Source organism: Sphaeramia orbicularis, chromosome 14, assembly GCF_902148855.1.
Source record: "Sphaeramia orbicularis chromosome 14, fSphaOr1.1, whole genome shotgun sequence".
Lineage (NCBI taxonomy): Eukaryota > Metazoa > Chordata > Actinopteri > Kurtiformes > Apogonidae > Sphaeramia > Sphaeramia orbicularis.
The window spans coordinates 43,276,567-43,297,489 of record NC_043970.1 but is presented as its reverse complement, the minus strand read 5'-3'; the positions used below and the strand labels follow the sequence as shown (position 1 = coordinate 43,297,489).

The 20,923-nt window shown below is 37.3% G+C and overlaps 1 long non-coding RNA gene across 1 annotated transcript; it reads left to right on the top strand.

Annotated features, from left to right (window-relative positions):
- The first annotated feature begins 6,341 nt into the window (after positions 1-6,341).
- Positions 6,342-20,510, top strand: LOC115432388 (uncharacterized). The gene is made up of 3 exons (XR_003937199.1): positions 6,342-6,351; positions 17,470-17,476; positions 20,387-20,510. It is a non-coding gene; the product is annotated as an uncharacterized LOC115432388 (long non-coding RNA).
- The last annotated feature ends 413 nt before the right edge of the window (positions 20,511-20,923 follow it).

Here is a 20,923-nt window from a genome sequence, read left to right as displayed (position 1 = left end):
GTGCTTGAAGCTGTTGTCCTGTGAGTTGCCTATCACGCAAGTTGTTGACTCTCAGAAACTTGTCCTCTGATTCTGCTGTGGCTTTGGCTCTGCCAGACCTCTTCCTGTCAGCATTTCCCCCAGTTTCTGAGTGCCTTTGGATGGTGAAGGACACTGGACTTACTGACACCTGGACTTTCTTGGCAATTTCTCTGTAGGACAGACCTACATTTTTCAGTGTTCTGATGGTCTGTCTCTCTTCTATCATTAATTGCCTTTTCCTCTTTTCCATTTTTATACTAACACACTACTTTCTGCAGTACAATACTGTTCAAATAATGCTCACAACGGTATGGTACCAGAGTGTGTTCCAACACTACTTTTCTGCAGACAGAGGGGGTTGGAAGGAATTCAGAAACGTTGGGACACTTGTAGGAATTGGTAGCACCAACTTTCGAGCAGTTGGAGGCTTGATCAACCTCCATTGCTGCAGAACTGCTTTAAGTTGTTAACCTATTTCTTGTTTGCCTTTTTGTATAATTCTGAAATGTACATTATTTATCAGTTTTGTTTAACCTTAACTTTTTTTTTTGTTTTACCTCTGGAAGTTCACCGCTTACCTTTGTACCATTTCAAGCTGTTCATTGGACTTGAACTGTTTGAATTTCAACACAAAACATGTTTCTGGAGGTATTTCAAGGCTTTTTGTACCTTTATTCAAACTTTCACTAAAGCCCCCTGGCAATCAAATGGTAAGTGCTCCAAAAGGGTAATTTAAGACCATCTTCAAATCTGATTAAAAAGTGCTCTAGATCATCATACATTCCCACGCAAGTGTTTCTGGAGGTATTTCAAGATGTTTCATGACTTTATTAAAACATTCATCAGCGCCCCCTGGTGTTATAATGGAAAGGGTATAGTAAGTGCTCTAGATCATTATAGATGCCCACCTACATGTTTCTGGAGGTACTATAAGGCATTTCATGCCTTTATTCAAAAATTCATTTGGAGCCACCTGGTGTTCAAATGGTAAGGCTATAGTATATGCTCAAAAAAGGGTAATTTTTTGTCCATCTTCAAATCCATTTAAAAAGTGATCTAGATCATTATACATTCCCACCTCAGTGTTTCCATTGATATTTCAACATGTTTCAAGCCTTTATTCAAACATTCATTGGTGCCCCCCGGTGTTCAAATGGTAAGGCTATAGTATGTGCTCCAAAAAGGGTAATTTCTGACCATGTTAAAATTTGGTTAAAAAGTTCTCTAGATCATGATACATGCCCATCTACATGTTTCCAGATGTATTTCAACATGTTTTGAGCCTTTTTTCAAACATTGATCGATGCCCTCTGGTGTTCATATGGTAAGGCTGGTATGTGCTGCAAAAAAGCTGATTTTTTTGACCATCTTCAAATCTTTTTAAAAATTGATCTAGATCATTATACATGCCCACCTCCATGTTTCTGGAGGTATTTCAAGGCTTTTCGTGCCTTTATTCAAACATTCATCGGCGCCCCCTGGTGTTCACATGGTAAGGCTATGGTAAGTGCTCTAAAAAGGTAATATTGGACCATGGTCGAATCTAATTAAAAAGTTCTAGATTATTATAGATGCCGGTCTACATGTTTCCAGAAGTATTTCAAAGTGTTTTAAGCTTGGTGAGTATATGCTCCAAAAAGAGTAATTTTTTGACCATCTTCAACTCTAATTAAAAAGTGCTCTAGATCATTATAAATACCCACTTACGTGTTTCTGGAGGTATTTCAAGGCTTTTCGTGCCTTTATTCAAACATTCATTGGAGCCCCCTGGTGTTCAAATGGTAAGGCATAGTAAGTGCTCCAAAAATGATCATTTTGGACCATGTTCAAATCTCATTAAAAAGTGATCTAGATCATTATACATTCCCGCCTAAGTTTTTCTGGAGGTATTTCAAGATGTTTCAAGCCTTTATTCAAACATTCATTAGAACCTCTGGTGTTCAAATGGTAAGGTGCTCCAAAAAGGGTAATTTTTTGACCATCTTCAACTCTTTTTAAAAATTTATCTAAATCATGATACATGCCCATCTACATGTTTCCAGAAGTATTTCACTGTCTTTTGAGCCTTTATTCAAACATTGATTGATGCGCTCTGGTGTTCAAATGGTAAGGTTATAGTAAGTGCTCCAAAAAGGGTAATTTTTTGACAATCTTCAAATCTACTTAAAAAGGGCTCTATATCTTTATAGATGCCCATCTGCATGTTTCCTGAAGGGTTTCAAGGTGTTTCAAGCTTTTATTCAAACATTCATTGTAGTCCCCCGGTGTTCAAATTGTAAGGCTATATAGTAAGTGCTTCAAAAAGGTAATATTGGACCATGTTTGAATCTAATTAAAAAGTGCTCTAGATTATTATAGATGCCCATCTATGTGTTTCCAGAAGTATTTCAAAGTGTTTTAAGCTTTTATTCAAACATTCATGGGCGCCCCCTGGTGTTCAAATGGTAAGGCTATAGTATATGCTCCAAAAAGGCTAATTCTTTGACCATCTTCAACTCTAATTAAAAAGTGCTCTAGATCATTATAAATACCCACCTTCGTGTTGCTGGAGGTATTTCAAGGCTTTTCGTGCCTTTATTCAAACATTCATCGGAGCCCCCTGGTGTTCAAACAGTAAGGCTATAGTATGTGCTCCAGAAAGGGTAATTTAGGACCATCTTCAAATCTAACTAAAAAGGGCTCTGGATCATTATGCATGCCCATCTGCATGTTTCGGGAAGGGTTTCAGGGTGTTTCAAGCTTTTATTCAAACATTCATCGTAGCGCCCCGGTGTTCAAATGGTAAGGCTATACTAAAGTGCTCCAAAAAGGCCATGTTCGAATCTAATTAAAACGTGCACTAGATCATTATACAGTCCCACCTAAGTTGTTCTGGAGGTATTTCAAGATGTTTCAAGCCTTTATTCAAACATTCATTGGAGCCCCCTGGTGTTCAAATGGAAAGGCTATAGTATGTGATCCAAAAAGGGTAATTTTTTTGACCATCTTCAACTCTAATTAAAAAGTGCTCTAGATCATTATACATACCCACTTGCATGTGTCTGGAGGTATTTCAAGGCTTTGTGTACCTTTATTCAAACATTCATTGGAGCCTCCTGGTGTTCAAATGGTAAGGCTATATAGTATGTGCTCCAAAAAGGGTAATTTCTTACCATTTTGAAAATTGGTTCAAAAGTTCTCTAAATCATGATACATGCCCGACTATATGTTTCCAGAAGTATTTCAACGTCTTTTGAGCCTTTAATCAAACATTAATCGATGCCCTCTGGTGTTCAAATGGTAAGGCTATAGTAAGTGCTCCAAAAAGGGTAATTTTTTGACCCTCTTAAGAAGTGATGTAGATCATTATACATGCCCACCTACATGTTTCTGGAGGTATTTCAAGGCTTTGTGTACCTTTATTCAAACATTCATTGTAGCCTCCTGGTGTTCAAATGGTAAGGCTATAGTATGTCCTCCAAAAAGGCTCATTTTTTGACCATCTTCAAATCTGGTTAAAAAGTGCTCTAGATTATTATAGATGCCCATCTGCATGTTTCCAGAAGGGTTTCAATGTGTTTTGAGCCTTTATTAAAACATTCATTGGCGCCCCCTGGTGTTCAAATGGTAAGGCTATAGTAAGTGCTCCAAAAAGGGTAATTTTTTGACCATCTTCAAATCTTTTTAAAAATTGATCTAGATCATTATACATGCCCACCTACATGTTTCTGGATGTATATCAAGGCTTTTCATGCCTTTATTCAAACATTCATTGGAGCCCCCTGGTGTTCAAATGGTAAGGCTATAGTATGTGCTCCAAAAAGGGTAATTTTTTGACCATCTTCAAATCTTATTAAAAAGGGCTCTAGATCATTATACATGCCCATCTACATGTTTCCAGAAGTATTTCAAGGTGTTTTGAGCCTTTATTCAAATATTCATTGGAGCCCCCTGGTGTTCAAATGGTAAGGCTATAGTATGTGCTCCAAAACGAGTAATTTTTTGACCATCTTCAAATCTTTTTAAAAAGTGATCTAGATCATTATACATTCCCACCCAAGTGTTTCCGTAGATATTTCAACATGTTTCAAGCCTTTATTCAAACATTGATCAATGCCCTCTGGTGTTCAAATGGTAAGGCTATAGTATATGCTCCAAAAAGGGTAATTTTTGACCATCTTCAAATATAATTAAAAAGGGCTCTAAATCTTTATAGATGCCCATCTGCATGTTTCCAGAAGGGTTTCAAAGTGTTTCAAGCTTTTATTCAAACATTCATCGGAGCGCCCCGATATTCAAATGGTAAGGCTATAGTAAGTGCTCCAAAAAGGTAATATTGGACTATGTTTGAATCTAATTAAAAAGTGCTCTAGATTATTATAGATGCCCATCTATGTGTTTCCAGAAGTATTTCAAAGTGTTTTAAGCTTTTATTCAAACATTCATGGGCGCCCCCTGGTGTTCAAATGGTAAGGCTATAGTATATGCTCCAAAAAGGCTAATTTTTTGACCATCTTCAACTCTAATTAAAAAAGTGCTCTAGATGATTACAAATACCCACCTTCATGTTGCTGGAGGTATTTCAAGGCTTTTCGTGCCTTTATTCAAACATTCATCGGAGCCCCCTGGTGTTCAAACAGTAAGGCTATAGTCTGTGCTCCAAAAAGGGTAATTTAGGACCATCTTCAAATCTAACTAAAAAGGGCTCTAGATCATTATGCATGCCCATATGCATGTTTCCAGAACGGTTTCAAGCTTTTATTCAAACATTCATCGTAGCGCCTCGGTGTTCAAATGGTGAGGCTACAGTAAGTGCTCCAATAAGGCCATGTTCGAATCTAATTAAAACGTGCACTAGATCATTATACATTCCCACCTAAGTTTTTCTGGAGGTATTTCAAGATGTTTCAAGCCTTTATTCAAACATTCATTGGAGCCCCCTGGTGTTCAAATGGTAAGGCTATAGTAAGTGCTCCATAAAGGGTAATTTTTTTGACCATCTTCAACTCTAATTAAAAAGTGCTCTAGATCATTATACATACCCACCTGCATGTGTCTGGAGGTATTTCAAGGCTTTGTGTACCTTTATTCAAACATTCATTGGAGCCTCCTGGTGTTCAAATGGTAAGGCTATAGTATGTCCTCCAAAAAAGGCTCATTTTTTGACCATCTTCAAATCTGGTTAAAAATTGATCTAGATCATTATACATGCCCACCTACATGTTTCTGGAGGTATATCAAGGCTTTTCATGCCTTTATTCAAACATTCATTGGAGCCCCCTGGTGTTCAAAGGGTAAGGCTATAGTATGTGCTCCAAAAAGGGTAATTTTTTGACCATCTTCAAATCTTATTAAAAAGGGCTCTAAATCTTTATAGATGCCCATCTGCATGTTTCCAGAAGGGTTTCAAAGTGTTTCAAGCTTTTATTCAAACATTCATCGGAGCGCCCCGGTGTTCAAATGGTAAGGCTATAGTAAGTGCTCCAAAAAGGTAATATTGGACTATGTTTGAATCTAATTAAAAAGTGCTCTAGATTATTATAGATGCCCATCTATGTGTTTTCAGAAGTATTTCAAAGTGTTTTAAGCTTTTATTCAAACATTCATGGGCGCCCCCTGGTGTTCAAATGGTAAGGCTATAGTATATGCTCCAAAAAGGCTAATTTTTTGACCATCTTCAACTCTAATTAAAAAAGTGCTCTAGATCATTACAAATACCCACCTTCATGTTGCTGGAGGTATTTCAAGGCTTTTCGTGCCTTTATTCAAACATTCATCGGAGCCCCCTGGTGTTCAAACAGTAAGGCTATAGTATGTGCTCCAAAAAGAGTAATTTAGGACCATCTTCAAATCTAACTAAAAAGGGCTCTAGATCATTATGCATGCCCATATGCATGTTTCCAGAAGGGTTTCAAGGTGTTTCAAGCTTTTATTCAAACATTCATCGTAGCGCCCCAGTGTTCAAATGGTAAGGCTATAGTAAGTGCTCCAGAAAGGCCATATTCGAATCTAATTAAAACGTGCACTAGATCGTTATACATTCCCACCTAAGTTTTTCTGGAGGTTTTTCAAGATGTTTCAAGCCTTTAATCAAACATTCATTGGAGCCCCCTGGTGTTCAAATGGTAAGGCTATAGTAAGTGCTCCATAAAGGGTAATTTTTTTGACCATCTTCAACTCTAATTAAAAAGTGCTCTAGATCATTATACATACCCACCTGCATGTGTCTGGAGGTATTTCAAGGCTTTGTGTACCTTCATTCAAACATTCAGTGGCGCCTCCTGGTGTTCAAATGGTGAGGCTATAGTATGTCCTCCAGAAAGGCTCATTTTTTTACCATCTTCAATTCTGGTTAAAAATTGATCTAGATCATTATACATGCCCACCTACATTTTTCTGGAGGTATATAAAGGCTTTTCATGCCTTTATTAAAACATTCATTGGTGCCCCCTGGTGTTCAAATGGTAAGGCTATAGTAAATGCTCCATAAAGGGTAATTTTTTGACCCTGTTCAAATCTTAAGAAGTGATCTAGATCATTATTCATGCCCACCTACATGTTTCTGGAGGTATTTCAATTCTTTTCATGCCTTTATTCAAAAATTCATCGTAGCCCCCTGGTGTTCAAATGGTAAGGCTATAGTATGTGCTCCAAAAAGGGTAAAATTGGACCATGGTCAAATCTAATTAAAAAGGGCTCTAGATCATTATACATGCCCATCTACATGTTTCCAGAAGTATTTCAAGGTGTTTTGAGCCTTTATTCAAATATTCATTGGAGCCCCCTGGTGTTCAAATGGTAAGGCTATAGTATGTGCTCCAAAACGAGTAATTTTTTGACCATCTTCAAATCTTTTTAAAAAGTGATCTAGATCATTATACATTCCCACCTAAGTGTTTCCGTAGATATTTCAACATGTTTCAAGCCTTTATTCAAACATTGATCAATGCCCTCTGGTGTTCAAATGGTAAGGCTATAGTATGTGCTCCAAAAAGGGTAATTTTTTGACCATCTTCAAATCTAATTAAAAAGGGCTCTAAATCTTTATAGATGCCCATCTGCATGTTTCCAGAAGGGTTTCAAAGTGTTTCAAGCTTTTATTCAAACATTCATCGGAGTGCCCCGATGTTCAAATGGTAAGGCTATAGTAAGTGCTCCAAAAAGGTAATATTGGACTATGTTTGAATCTAATTAAAAAGTGCTCTAGATTATTATAGATGCCCATCTATGTGTTTCCAGAAGTATTTCAAAGTGTTTTAAGCTTTTATTCAAACATTCATGGGCGCCCCCTGGTGTTCAAATGGTAAGGCTATAGTATATGCTCCAAAAAGGCTAATTTTTTGACCATCTTCAACTCTAATTAAAAAAGTGCTCTAGATCATTACAAATACCCACCTTCATGTTGCTGGAGGTATTTCAAGGCTTTTCGTGCCTTTATTCAAACATTCATCGGAGCCCCCTGGTGTTCAAACAGTAAGGCTATAGTCTGTGCTCCAAAAAGGGTAATTTAGGACCATCTTCAAATCTAACTAAAAAGGGCTCTAGATCATTATGCATGCCCATATGCATGTTTCCAGAACGGTTTCAAGCTTTTATTCAAACATTCATCATAGCGCCCCAGTGTTCAAATGGTAAGGCCATAGTAAGTGCTCCAAAAAGGCCATGTTCGAATCTAATTAAAACGTGCACTAGATCATTATACATTCCCACCTAAGTTTTTCTGGAGGTTTTTCAAGATGTTTCAAGCCTTTAATCAAACATTCATTGGAGCCCCCTGGTGTTCAAATGGTAAGGCTATAGTAAGTGCTCCATAAAGGGTAATTTTTTTGACCATCTTCAACTCTAATTAAAAAGTGCTCTAGATCATTATACATGCCCACCTGCATGTGTCTGGAGGTATTTCAAGGCTTTGTGTACCTTTATTCAAACATTCATTGGCGCCTCCTGGTGTTCAAATGGTGAGGCTATAGTATGTCCTCCAGAAAGGCTCATTTTTTTACCATCTTCAATTCTGGTTAAAAATTGATCTAGATCATTATACATGCCCACCTACATTTTTCTGGAGGTATATAAAGGCTTTTCATGCCTTTATTAAAACATTCATTGGTGCCCCCTGGTGTTCAAATGGTAAGGCTATAGTAAGTGCTCCATAAAGCGTAATTTTTTGACCCTGTTCAAATCTTAAGAAGTGATCTAGATCATTATACATGCCCACCTACATGTTTCTGGAGGTATTTCAATTCTTTTCATGCCTTTATTCAAAAATTCATCGTAGCCCCCTGGTGTTCAAATGGTTAAGGCTATAGTATGTGCTCCAAAAAGGGTAATTTCGGACCATTTTCAAATTTGGTTAAAAGGTTCTTTAAATCATGATACATGTCCATCTATATGTTTCCAGAAGTATTTCAACGTCCTTTGAGCCTTTATTCAAACATTGATCAATGCCCTCTGGTGTTCCAATGGCAAGGCTATAGTAAGTGCTCCATAAAGGGTAATTTTTTGACCCTGTTTAAATCTCAAGAAGTGATCTAGATCGTTATACATGCCCACGTACATGTTTCTGGAGGTATTTCAATTCTTTTCGTGCCTTTATTCAAAAATTCATTGTAGCCCCCTGGTGTTCAAATGGTAAGGCTATAGTATGTGCTCCAAAAAGGGTAATTTCGGACCATTTTCAAATTTGGGTAAAAAGTTCTTTAAATCATGATACATGCCCATCTATATGGTTCCAGAAGTATTTCAATGTGTTTTGAGCCTTTATTCAAACATTGATCGATGCCCTCTGGTGTTCAAATGGTAAGGCTATAGTAAGTGCTCCAAAAAGGGTAATTTTTTTTAAAAACCATCTTCATATGTGGTTAAAAAGTGCTCAAGATTAGTATAGATGCCCATCTACTTGTTTCCAGAAGTATTTCAAAGTGTTTTAAGCTTTTATTCAAACATTCATGGGCGCCCCCTGGTGTTCAAATGGTAAGGCTATAGTATGTGCTCCAAAAAGGGTAATTTTTTGACCATCTTCAACTCTAATTAGAAAGTGCTCTAGATCATCATGAATACCCACCCATGTGTTTCTGGAGGTATTTCAAGGCTTTTCGTGCCTTTATTCAAACATTCATTCGAGCCCCCTAGTGTTCAAATGGTAAGGCTATAGTATGTGCTCCAAAACTGATCATTTTTGACCATGTTCAAATCCAGTTAAGAAGTGCTCTAGATCATTATACATGCCCATCTACATGTTTCCAGAAGGATTTCAAGGTGTTTTGAGTCTTTTTTCAAAAATTCATTGTAGCCCCCTTGTGTTCAAATGGTAAGGCTATAGTATGTGCTCCAAATAGGGAAATTTTTTGACCATCTTTGAATCTTCTTAAAAAGTGCTTTAGATCATTATACATCCCCACCTACGTGTTTCTGCAGGTATTTCAAGGCTTTTCGTGCCTTTATTCAAACATTCATGGGCGCCCCCTGGTGTTCAAATGGTAAGGCTATAGTATATCCTCAAAAAAGGGGGATTTTTTGACCATCTTCAAATCTAATTGAAAAGTGCTCTAGATCATTATACATTCCAACCTACATGTTTCTGGAGGTATTTCAAGGCATGAGGAAGGTGTGTAGGTATATATGTGTGTGTATGTATGTATGTGAGCATTTGTGTATGTATGTATGCATGCATGTATGTATGTATGTATGTATGTATGTATGTATGTGTGTATGTAAGTATGTATGTGTGTGTGTGTGTGTGTGTGTGTGCATGTATGTATGTATGTATGTATGTATGTGTATGTATGTATGTATGTATGAATGTATGTGTGTATGTAAGTATGTATGTGTGTGTATGTATGTATGTGTGTGTGTGTGTATGTTTGTATGTATGTATGTATGTATGCATGCATGCATGCATGCATGTATGTATGTATGTATGTATGTATGTATGTGTGTATGCATGTCTGTATGTATGTATGTGTGTGTGTATGCATGTGTGTGCATGTATGTATGTATGTGTGTTCATGTTTGTATATATGTATGATGTGTGTATGTATGTGTTTAGGTTTGTATGTATGTACGTATGTATGTGTGTATGTTTGTGTATGTGTATGTATTTATGTATGTTTTTATGCATGTATGTATGAATGTTTGTATGTATGTATGTGTGTATGTGTGTTTATGTATCTATGTATGTATGTATGTATGTGTGAATGTGTGTAGGTATATGTGTGTATGTATGTATATATGTATTTATGTATGTATGTATGTATGTATGTATGTTTTTAAGTTCATATATATGTATGTATGTATGTATGTATGTATGTATGTATGTATGTTTTTAAGTTCGTATATATGTACATATGTATGTATGTGTTTATGTATGTATGTGTTTGTGTGTTTATGTTTGTATGCGTGTATTATGTATGTATGTATGTATGTACATATGTATGTGTGCATGTTTGAGTATATGTATGTATGTATGTATATATATATGTTTGTATGAATGTATGTATGTATGTATGCATGTATGTTTGTAAGTATGTATGTATGTGTGTATGTGTGTGTTTATGTATGTATGTATGTATGTACGTACGTACGTACGTACGTACATGTATGTATGTATGTATGTGTGTGTGTGCGTATGTATGTGTGAATATATGTATGTATGTATGTATATCTGAATGTGATTGTAGGTATGTTTGTGTGTGTTTGTACGTATGTATGTATGTGTGTATGTATGTGTTTATGTATGTGTGTATGTATGTGTTTATGTACGTCCATATGTATGTATGTATGTATGTATGTGTATGTATGTATGTATGTATGTGTGTGTGTATGCATGTATATATGTATGAATGTATGTGTGTATGTAAGTATGTATGTGTGTGTATGTATGTATGTGTGTGTGTGTGTGTGTGTATGTTTGTATGTATGTATGTATGTATGCATGCATGCATGCATGTATGTATGTATGTATGTGTGTATGCATGTCTGTATGTATGTATGTATGTGTGTGTATGCATGTGTGTGCATGTATGTATGTGTGTTCATGTTTGTATATATGTATGATGTGTGTATGTATGTGTTTAGGTTTGTATGTATGTACGTATGTATGTGTGTATGTTTGTGTATGTGTATGTATGTATTTATGTATGTTTTTATGCATGTATGTATGAATGTTTGTATGTATGTATGTGTGTATGTGTGTTTATGTATGTATGTATGTATGTATGTATGTATGTATGTATGTGTGAATGTGTGTAGGTATATGTGTGTATGTATGTATATATGTATTTATGTATGTATGTATGTATGTATGTATGTATGTATGTATGTATGTTTTTAAGTTCATATGTATGTATGTATGTATGTATGTATGTATGTATGTATGTTTTTAAATTCATATATATGTACATATGTATGTATGTATGTGTTTATGTATGTATGTGTTTGTGTGTTTATGTTTGTATGCGTGTATTATGTATGTATGTATGTATGTACATATGTATGTGTGCATGTTTGAGTATATGTATGTATGTATATATATATATATGTTTGTATGAATGTATGTATGTATGCATGTATGTTTGTAAGTATGTATGTATGTGTGTATGTGTGTGTTTATGTATGTATGTATGTATGTACGTACGTACGTACATGTATGTATGTATGTATGTGTGTGTGTGTGCGTATGTATGTGTGAATATATGTATGTATGTATGTATATCTGAATGTGATTGTAGGTATGTTTGTGTGTGTTTGTACGTATGTATGTATGTGTGTATGTATGTGTTTATGTACGTACATATGTATGTATGTATGTATTTATGTATGTATGTTTATGTACGTATGTGTGTATGTATGTATGTACGTATGTATGTGTATGTATGAATGTATGTATGTGTTTATGTATGTATGGTCTGGGTTAGGGTTAAAGTTAAGGCTTGGGGTTAGGGTTCGGGTTAGGGATAACCTTCGCCCTAACCCTCGAAGGACAATCATGTTTGAGTACAAGTGAATAATTTTATTTTGAATAAAACCTTCTTTCATTGTACATTTAATTTCAGAGTACATACAGACTCACACATGACATCACAGTCTGTCAATAAACATTCCAACAGTCTCACAACTCCATAATTCCCAGTCCATTTGACTGTGAGGTATTCCTACAGTGTGATGATGAATTCCATAAAGACAACAGTGACCGCTGACCCCGATGACGCTCCAACATTTCATCCCAGTCTATTAATCCCATATTGTCCATCATAGGGTCCATTCTACTGGGTCATTCATTAATGGTGTGTTTTTATAAATATGGGTTCTGGAAACATGAATCTAAGGCCTCGAGGTGTAAAAGTTGAGTTTATGAGATGAACTGAACCTGTCAGACAAACCTGGAGGAATAAAAACCCACTGTTTCCTCTGAGATGAATGAAAGTCAAAACCAAAGAGTCCAAGAAGAGAAGACACAATAAATTTAGTTTAGGTTCCACATTCTTTCTTTCTTTCTTTCTTTCTTTCTTTCTTTCTTTCTTTCTTTCTTTCTTTCTTTCTTTCTTTCTTTCTTTCTTTCTGTCTGTCTGTCTGTCTGTCTGTCTATATCTATCTATCTATTCTTTTTGTTCATTGTGCAACTTATTTATTTTGTTTTTGTCCATTTTCTTCCCTTTTTTTTGTAAATTTTTTTTTTAACTCATTTTTATTGACTTTGTTAAATATCCATCTATCAATCTAACATTTTTCAAATTAATTATCTGTCATAGGCTCCGTTCACAGCAGGTCTTAATGCACAAGTCCGATTTTTTGGTGAAATCTGATTTTTTTGTGTGTTGGTTCATATTCCACATTAAATGTGACTTCTATCAGTTTTGAGTCTGAACTGAATGTGACCCTGAAGTGACCCACATGCACTAAAGAGGTCCTGATGGAATATTAGACCACGCAGACACACACTGTGTTTACTAAAGGAAATATGGAGGATGAAGAACTGGGACGTTTGTTGCATTTCAATGACGTAAAGGTCGGATAAATGCGACCTGGACGTTCAGACTGAAGTCACATTGGAAAATATCAGATCTGTATCAGATTTAAGACCATATATGAAACCGTTCTGGGTCAGATTTCGGACCACATATGAAAGTGGTCAGGGTCAGATTTAGGACCACATATGAAAGTGGTCCGGGTCAGATTTAGGACCACATATGAAAGTGGTCCGGGTCACATTTAGTACTACATATGAAAGTGGTCCGGGTCACATTTAGGACCATATATGAAAGTGGTCCGGGTCAGATTTAAGACCACATATCAACGTGGTCTGGGTCAGATTTAGGACCACTTATGAAAGTGGTCCGGGTCAGATTTAGGACCACATATAAAAGTGGTCTATGTCACATTTAGGACCACATGTGAAAGCAGTCTGGGTCAGATTTAGGACCACGTATGAAAGTAGTCTGTATCAGATTTAGGACCATGTATAAAAGCGGTCTGGGTCCGATTTAGGACCGCATATGAAAACGGTCCGGGTCAGATTTAGGACCGCGTATGAAAGCGGTCTGGGTCAGATTTAAGACCACATATGAAAGTAGTCTGGGTCAGATTTAGGACCACATTTTAAAGTGGTCTGGGTCAGATTGAAGACCGCATATGAAAGTAGTCCGGGTCAGATTTAGGACCACCTATGAAAGTGGTCTGGGTCAGATTTAGGACCACCTATGAAAGTGGTCTGGCTCAGATCAGATCCAGGTCACATTTGGACACATTTACCTTCATCTGAACAGAGCCTCAGTTTCAGTTCGTTCATAACTGCAGAAAATGGGAACAGTGACGTAAAAGTCCTCAGTTACCTCTGATAAACCGTTGGCTCGGTCATCCGTCTGCATGTCAGACACTGACCGGGCAGCGTCTCAGTTTTCCTCGGTGTCTGTCTGAGCGCTCACCAGCAGATCTGCGTCCTCTAATCCTTTTCTAATTGGTTGTTCTTTATGGTATAGAGGCTGTTTTTGGACACGGTTCAGTGGTCGGACTCAGCTCACTATCAAAGCCCCCAGGAGTCGCACAAACACCAACAGGATCCAGATCCACACGACCCCGGGTCACATTCAGCCTCGTCCCCGTCCATCCCCGTCCCCCGAGTCGGTGCGGACTCAAAGGGTCTTTGTGATGGACAGGTTGGAGGACAGCACCTTCTCAGAGCTGAGGACGGCCTGAATGAAAGCGTCCTTCAGGCCCGCTGCTTCACATCTGGCACCGGTACTTTGGATTCTCCTGAACCTCCCCTTAAATGCCCCGCGTCTCTGGGGTCTCGGGGACAAAGAGCATCGTTCTCCCAGGGAGAAACCCGAGGCGTCCTCTGGTTGAAAGTGACCCCCCCCCCCCAACACGCCCGGCAGCCCATCAGATACTAAAGGTCAGTGGGCCGGCCTTTGTCCACGAGGACGCACAACAACAAACAGTGTCACCTTTAAGGTTTGGGACCGCGATGAGCACCTCCAGTCCTCCAGACCTCCGGTCCTCCTGTCCTCTGGTCCTCCTGTCCTCCAGACCTCCTGTCCTCCGGTCCTCCGGTCCTCCCAATGTGTCCAAATGTCCACAAAAGGAGGCTCCGACCTGTTTATTTACATCAGTTAGAGTCAGTTTGTACGAACATGTGTGGTTTCATGAAGGAACTGACTGGGTTTAGTTTAGTTTAGTTTAGTTTAGTTTAGTTTAGTTTAGTTTAGTTTAGTTTAGTTTAATTTGGTCTCAGGGTTAGTTTTGGTTTTTCAGGTGCTTTGAGGAAACATCTCATCATTCATGACCCATTAATGGTTCATGTCATATCGTTTTTATTTAGTGCACGGGTACAGATGTCTTCTTAGTCCAACGGCCTCAGGGTCTGATGGACTACTGGGATCAGTTGGCATCCGTCCGTCTGTCTGTCGTCCGTTAACAATTATTCCAGAATCTTCTCCTCCTAAACCTTCAGTTAGAATGACTTGGTATTTGTTGTGGAATCTCTTTGGGGTAAGGTCTACCAAGTTTATTCAAAGAATTTGAAAATACTGATTTTTGAAATGTTTCTAATGAATTTTTGACATTTTCCAAATCCCCATTGGTTTTTAATGGGACACATTTCAAAGTATTATAACTTAAACAGTTGAAGATATTGATATAATTATTATTGGTAATCGATAGGAAGTCACATATGGGCTTTCATTTGGGGCCATGACCTCTGACCTTCAGTGAGCTTGAAAGGTCAAATGAATGTCGATTAATGTCTTTAAATTTGCCGTTGGATTACAGGAGCCTGGGTTCTATGTTTATAATCCAGGTGTTCTTACATGTCATGGGTCAAACTGCAGATACACAAGTGTCTCCTCAGTCCATGATGAACATCTGAGGGAACTGAAACATCCTGCAAGATAATGTAGCGAGGTTGGTTTCCAGGTCTCAAGTGAGCATCAAGAGGAAATATGGAACTGAGAAGAGTCTGAAAGAGAAAATACACAAGTAAATATCAGATGGAACTAGACCTGAACCCTGGACTACAAACCACCAAACATCTAAACAGGGATAATAAATGAAGTTGACCTTTAACCTTTATGAATCTGTCAACTCTGGATTCAGATTATATGTCTATGAGAGGCTTCTTCTCCCACCCTGTACTAATGCTGCCTTCAGTCGCTATCAGGAACCCTTTCCACTAGTGAATTCAAAATGACCAGTGTGCTGTGTTCAAGTGCTTCTGTAGTGAAATACAAATGATACGTTTGTACAAATCTTCCAGTTCGCACAAAATCTGGAGTTCGTAGACATTCGTAGATCGAACGTGTCTATGATGTCCAGATTTCGTACAAACACATCGTTCGTAAGAATTTTTGTGACCGAGGCATTCACGCTCTTTCCTTCAAAATGACAACATCTGGTCTCAGAACATGAAAAAAAAAAAAAAAACAGGTGTTTTTGGTTTTTTTTTTTTCATTTCTGTCTGGTAGTAACTTTATTTTTTGTTGTTAGAGAAAATGACAATCAAACCGTTTTTTAAATTTGGTTTATCTATTTTGACACTGAAAAAGAAAAAAAGAAAAACGCCTTGAATTTCAATTTTAATTCTTGTATTTCAAAACAAAAATCAATTAACTGCTAGTTTTTGTTTTGTTTCTAAAAAGAAAATCCAGTAATCAACAGATCCACAGACCCCTGTTTGTGTCCTCTTTATTTGACTGCAGGTGCTGTGGAAAATGGAAAAGTGGAATTGAGAAAAACGTTGTTCACATTACCATTCCCATTTTGTCGTAGGAAGTACAGACGTAGGTAGGTAGATGAAAAGTGTTGAAAAATGGCCAAAAGACAGGGTTAATGAAATCTAATACTGATCTACAGACGTGTTCTTTCACTGAACACATCTGAACTATAAATTTCTTCCTTATTTAGGAAAACAGCATTTTTCAAGTCATTAAAACAGACCTAAGTACGACAAAATGGGAATAGAAATTCGAACAACATTTTTCTCAGTTCCAATTTTCCACATCACTCGCAGCCGTTTCCTGTGTTTTGTTTTTCTGATTTTATGACGAATACAGGATATGAGTCCTTTTCCATTTTTTCGTTTACCAATTTTAAAATGAAAAAATGAAATCCAAGTTGTTTTATTTATTAACTGTCTGATATCCCGTCCAACAAGGCCCTTACTAAGCATCAAGTGTGCGTTGTACGCACGTGGAATAATGTCCAAAAAAAAATTTCATACAGTTTGTTTTTTAATTCTTTTACAATTTTTGCTATTTCATCAACTTGAACCATATATAAAAATACCAAATACTCAATAACTGTCACATTTTTCAACCCTTTAAATGCCATGTTTGTAATGTAAACAAACCATTTTTTTGGATGCAAAAAACACAATTTTTTTTTTCAATATACTACATAAAAAGTTGGTCACATATTATTTGATTTTTGCAGCCTGGCTTATGTCAATGATTAACAGTAACATTGGTTAATTTGCATTATTATTTTTGGCGCTTGGTCAAATGTTCAAAAATACTAGCATCTGTCACCAAGTGCGCGTAAAATGCACACCTACAAATCAAACTATTAAATTTATATATTGATTTATTTTTCTGCTCTAATTTGATTTTATTTTTGTAAATCAAGGTCAGCCCTAATCATACATATCAAATAATCATTGATTTTACATTTTTTAACCCTTTATTATCAAAGTGTAAATGGGATGGCTGCACCGTACATGGACCCCTACGTCTGCACAAACCCCTCGCTCTCATCGCAGACACTGTTACCGTCATTAACATGCGTTTCCCATCAGCAGGATCGTGTCCCTGCGTTTGTGCTCAGCGGTCGACATCAGTTTACAGTCTCTGATAAACGATGAGAAAGAATGTGGAGTGTTTTGATCTCAGAGCAGAGCAATGAGTAAATCACAGGGTTGAAACAGCCTTTTCAGGGCCACATTCCCCCCTCGGTGACACTGCAGGTTCAATTACAGCCCAGGTCAGAGGTCGTCATGGTCAGAATGGGCTCCAATGCCTCGTGCGGATCGTGCGAATCGTTTATGGAGGAGGAGCCTTGTTTGCATCGAGGTGTTCGAGGAGAGTGGCGGCGGGATGAAGGCGGGCCGACCCGGACCGGCGGAAGGAGTCGGCTAACATGACGGGTTAACCGCCGTAATCCCCGACAGGAGCAGGAGCTTTGGGAAAGTGATCCGGATTAGTCTGGACCTGGACCGATGGCACAGATATGGACGAACATGATGCTAATAGAAGAAAATCAGCCATTAATAAAAGCAGGTTGACCTGTGCAGTGGAACACCAGGACAGAGGGTTCCTGCTCCAAACATGGACCTGGACTTAATGAAAGCTTCCTCCTGTTTCCTTCACTTGGATCCCAGTCAGTTATGTTCAAACGCTGATCTGGGGTCTGTGGTCCAGGTTCCACTCAGGTCTGTGAAGACCAGCAGGTCCACACTGATTTGGACTACAGCTGGAAACTGACACCTATTAAGACACAGCGCCGACACTGATGCCGAAATATGTATATACGATGACGTATTAGGGCCACATAAGAAAATAAAAACACTAGTCACCACGAGAATTAAGCAGTAAAATATCAAGATAAAACCCATAATTTTATGAGAATAAAGGTACATACAAAAGAGTCATAATTTTACAAGAATAAAGTCATAATATTTTGCACAACAGCGAATTAGGGCCACATAAGAAAATAAAAATGCTTGTCACTACAAGAATATTATTGTAATATTTCATAATATCGCAATATCGTAATATTTCAAGAATAAAGTCATACTATAATGAGAATAAAGTCATAGTTAAAAAAAACTCATTATTTAATGAGAACAAAGTCGTACTTTTATGAGATTAAAGTCAGAATATTTTGAAAATTTGACAGTTTCCAGTTTTACAGCGAACGCAACAAGTGAAGCAGTAACTTTTCCTTCTGTTGCACTCCAAAACTCACAGTAGAATCCTCACAGTTTCTTTATAAACACCAAACCCTCTAGTTCTGGTGGAACCACCGATAGTCCTGCAGACGAACACTTCAGCAGTTCCTCCTCCACTAAAGAGGAAATTTACTCCAAATCAGTTCGGTTCTTACGATGAAACAAACCCAAACATGTGCAAGCTCGCTTTAAAGTCCATCAGCTAATGCTAATGTGTTGATGGTGGGCGGGGCTAATAGGCTCAATATTTGGCCTTTGTGTGTAAACCCCAAATGAAAGTAGAACCTCACAGAATGTTCCAAGTTCTCCATTATTTGATGAGTGGGTACGACTTTATTCTCATTATATTACGACTTTCTTCTCATAGTGACAAGTGTTTTTATTTTCTTATGTGGCCCTGATACACTGCTGTAATTTCGAAAATAGAGTCATAGTTTAAAAAAAAGTCATAATTTAATGAAAAAAATGTCGGACTTTTATAAGATTTAAGTTGTAATATTTTGAAAATAAAGTCATAATATTACAAAAATTACATGGTAATTTAAAAACAGATGGAAAAACATCATAATTTACCAGAATACAGTTGTATCCACTGGTCTCATAATGTAGAACTGGAACCTTCTGTGAGGTTCTACTTTCATTTGGGTTTACGCACAAAGGCCAAATACTGAGCCTATGAGCCCCGCCCATCTAATACTCAGCCTATTAGCCCCACCCACTATCAACACATTAGCATTAGTCGTCCGCTCTGACAGAAGTGAAAGTTGATGCTTCGTTTGTTGCGTTCACTGTAACTGGAAACTGTCATCAACAAGGATTCAGGCTTATGATTTATAAATGAGGACTTTTCATTTCAACATCGTGAATTTATTTTCACAATATTATGATTTTAATCTCATTTAAGTACGACATTATTTTTGTTAAATTATGAGGGGATTTTTTCAAACTACAACTTTATTCTCATAATATTACGACTTAATTTTGTAAAATTATGACTCTGTTTGTATTCGACTTTAATTTCATAAAATGACAGGTTTTATTTTGATATTTTATGACTTTATTCTCATAGTGACTAGTGTTTTTTTATTTTCTGATCATATTTCTGATCATATTTTCAGTATAATATACTAACAGTACAGTATGTGATGAACATGTCATCATAGTTCTATAAGAAGGAAATTAACAGGGAAGAAAAATGACAGAAAGTACTGGGTCTTTAATGAAACAGCTCCTCCTTCAGCTCATTAAAATGGAGATATGTGGTTTTTACTGGAAGGAGGAAGGAAGGGGGGAGAAGGTCTAAAAGTGTGGGACAGAACCTACTGAACCCGCCTCTGAGACGTAGACGCTGAGGAAAATGTAAATATTCAAGTAAAGTTCAGGTACGTTCTGTTGGTTTAGTTCAACGTCATGAATGTGTTTGTTCACGTCTGAGAATGTGACACAGAGAAAAGAGACGTTCAGGAACGACTGATTCACAGAGCGGTGGAGAAAGAGGACAGATATGGACAGATATGGACACATACGGACACATACAGACAGATATGGACAGATATGGACAGATATAATGAACTCAACTGTAGAAAATGTTCATACCAGATTAACAGTAGAACAGGGCTGTCAAACATACAGCCCGTGGGTCAAAACCAGCCATTAAAAGGTCTGATCTGGTCCAATGGGATGAATTTACAAAGTGAAAAAATTACACTGAACATATTAACAATCTTTAGTCTCTTTACCATTGACTCTCAAATATTGTGAGTATAACTTGTTCATATGAATTTGTCTAATGGGAAAAAAAGGCAGTTTTTGACTTTCCACTTCTTTGCTCTTGTGTGCTTGTACTTTGCTGCTGTAAACCTCTAATTTCCCCTTGTGGGACAAATAAAGGCATATCTTATCTTAATTCCATCAAAACTCAGGTTTTTCTCCAAATAGTTGTTGTTCGAGGGGTTTGTTCGTGGTTAAATTGGTGTATGACCCAAAACTGTAATGGAAAGACCTTTGAGTCCAACTAGAGTCACATGATCAAGACAAACAGATGTTGATGGATGTTAGAACAAGAGAAGAAGAACCCAAACATGTGTTCTGTGTGTTCTATGTGTTCTGTGTGTTCTATGTGTTCTGTGTGTTCTGTGTGTTCTATGTGTTCTGTGTGTTCTATGTGTTCCATGTGTTCTGTGTGTTCTATGTGTTCTGTGTGTTCTATGTGTTCCATGTGTTCTGTGTTCTATGTGTTCTGTGTGTTTTGTGTTCTATGTGTTCTGTGTGTTCTGTGTTCTATGTGTTCTGTGTGTTTTGTGTGTTCTATGTGTTCTGTGTTCCATGTTTTCTGTGTGTTCTGTGTTCTATGTGTTCTGTGTGTTCTGCGTGTTCTGTGTTCTGTTTTCTCTGTGTTCTGCATGTTCTGTGTTCTATGTGTTCTCTGTGTTCTGCATGTTCTATGTGTTCTATGTTCTGTGTGTTCTGTGTTCTGCATGTTCTATG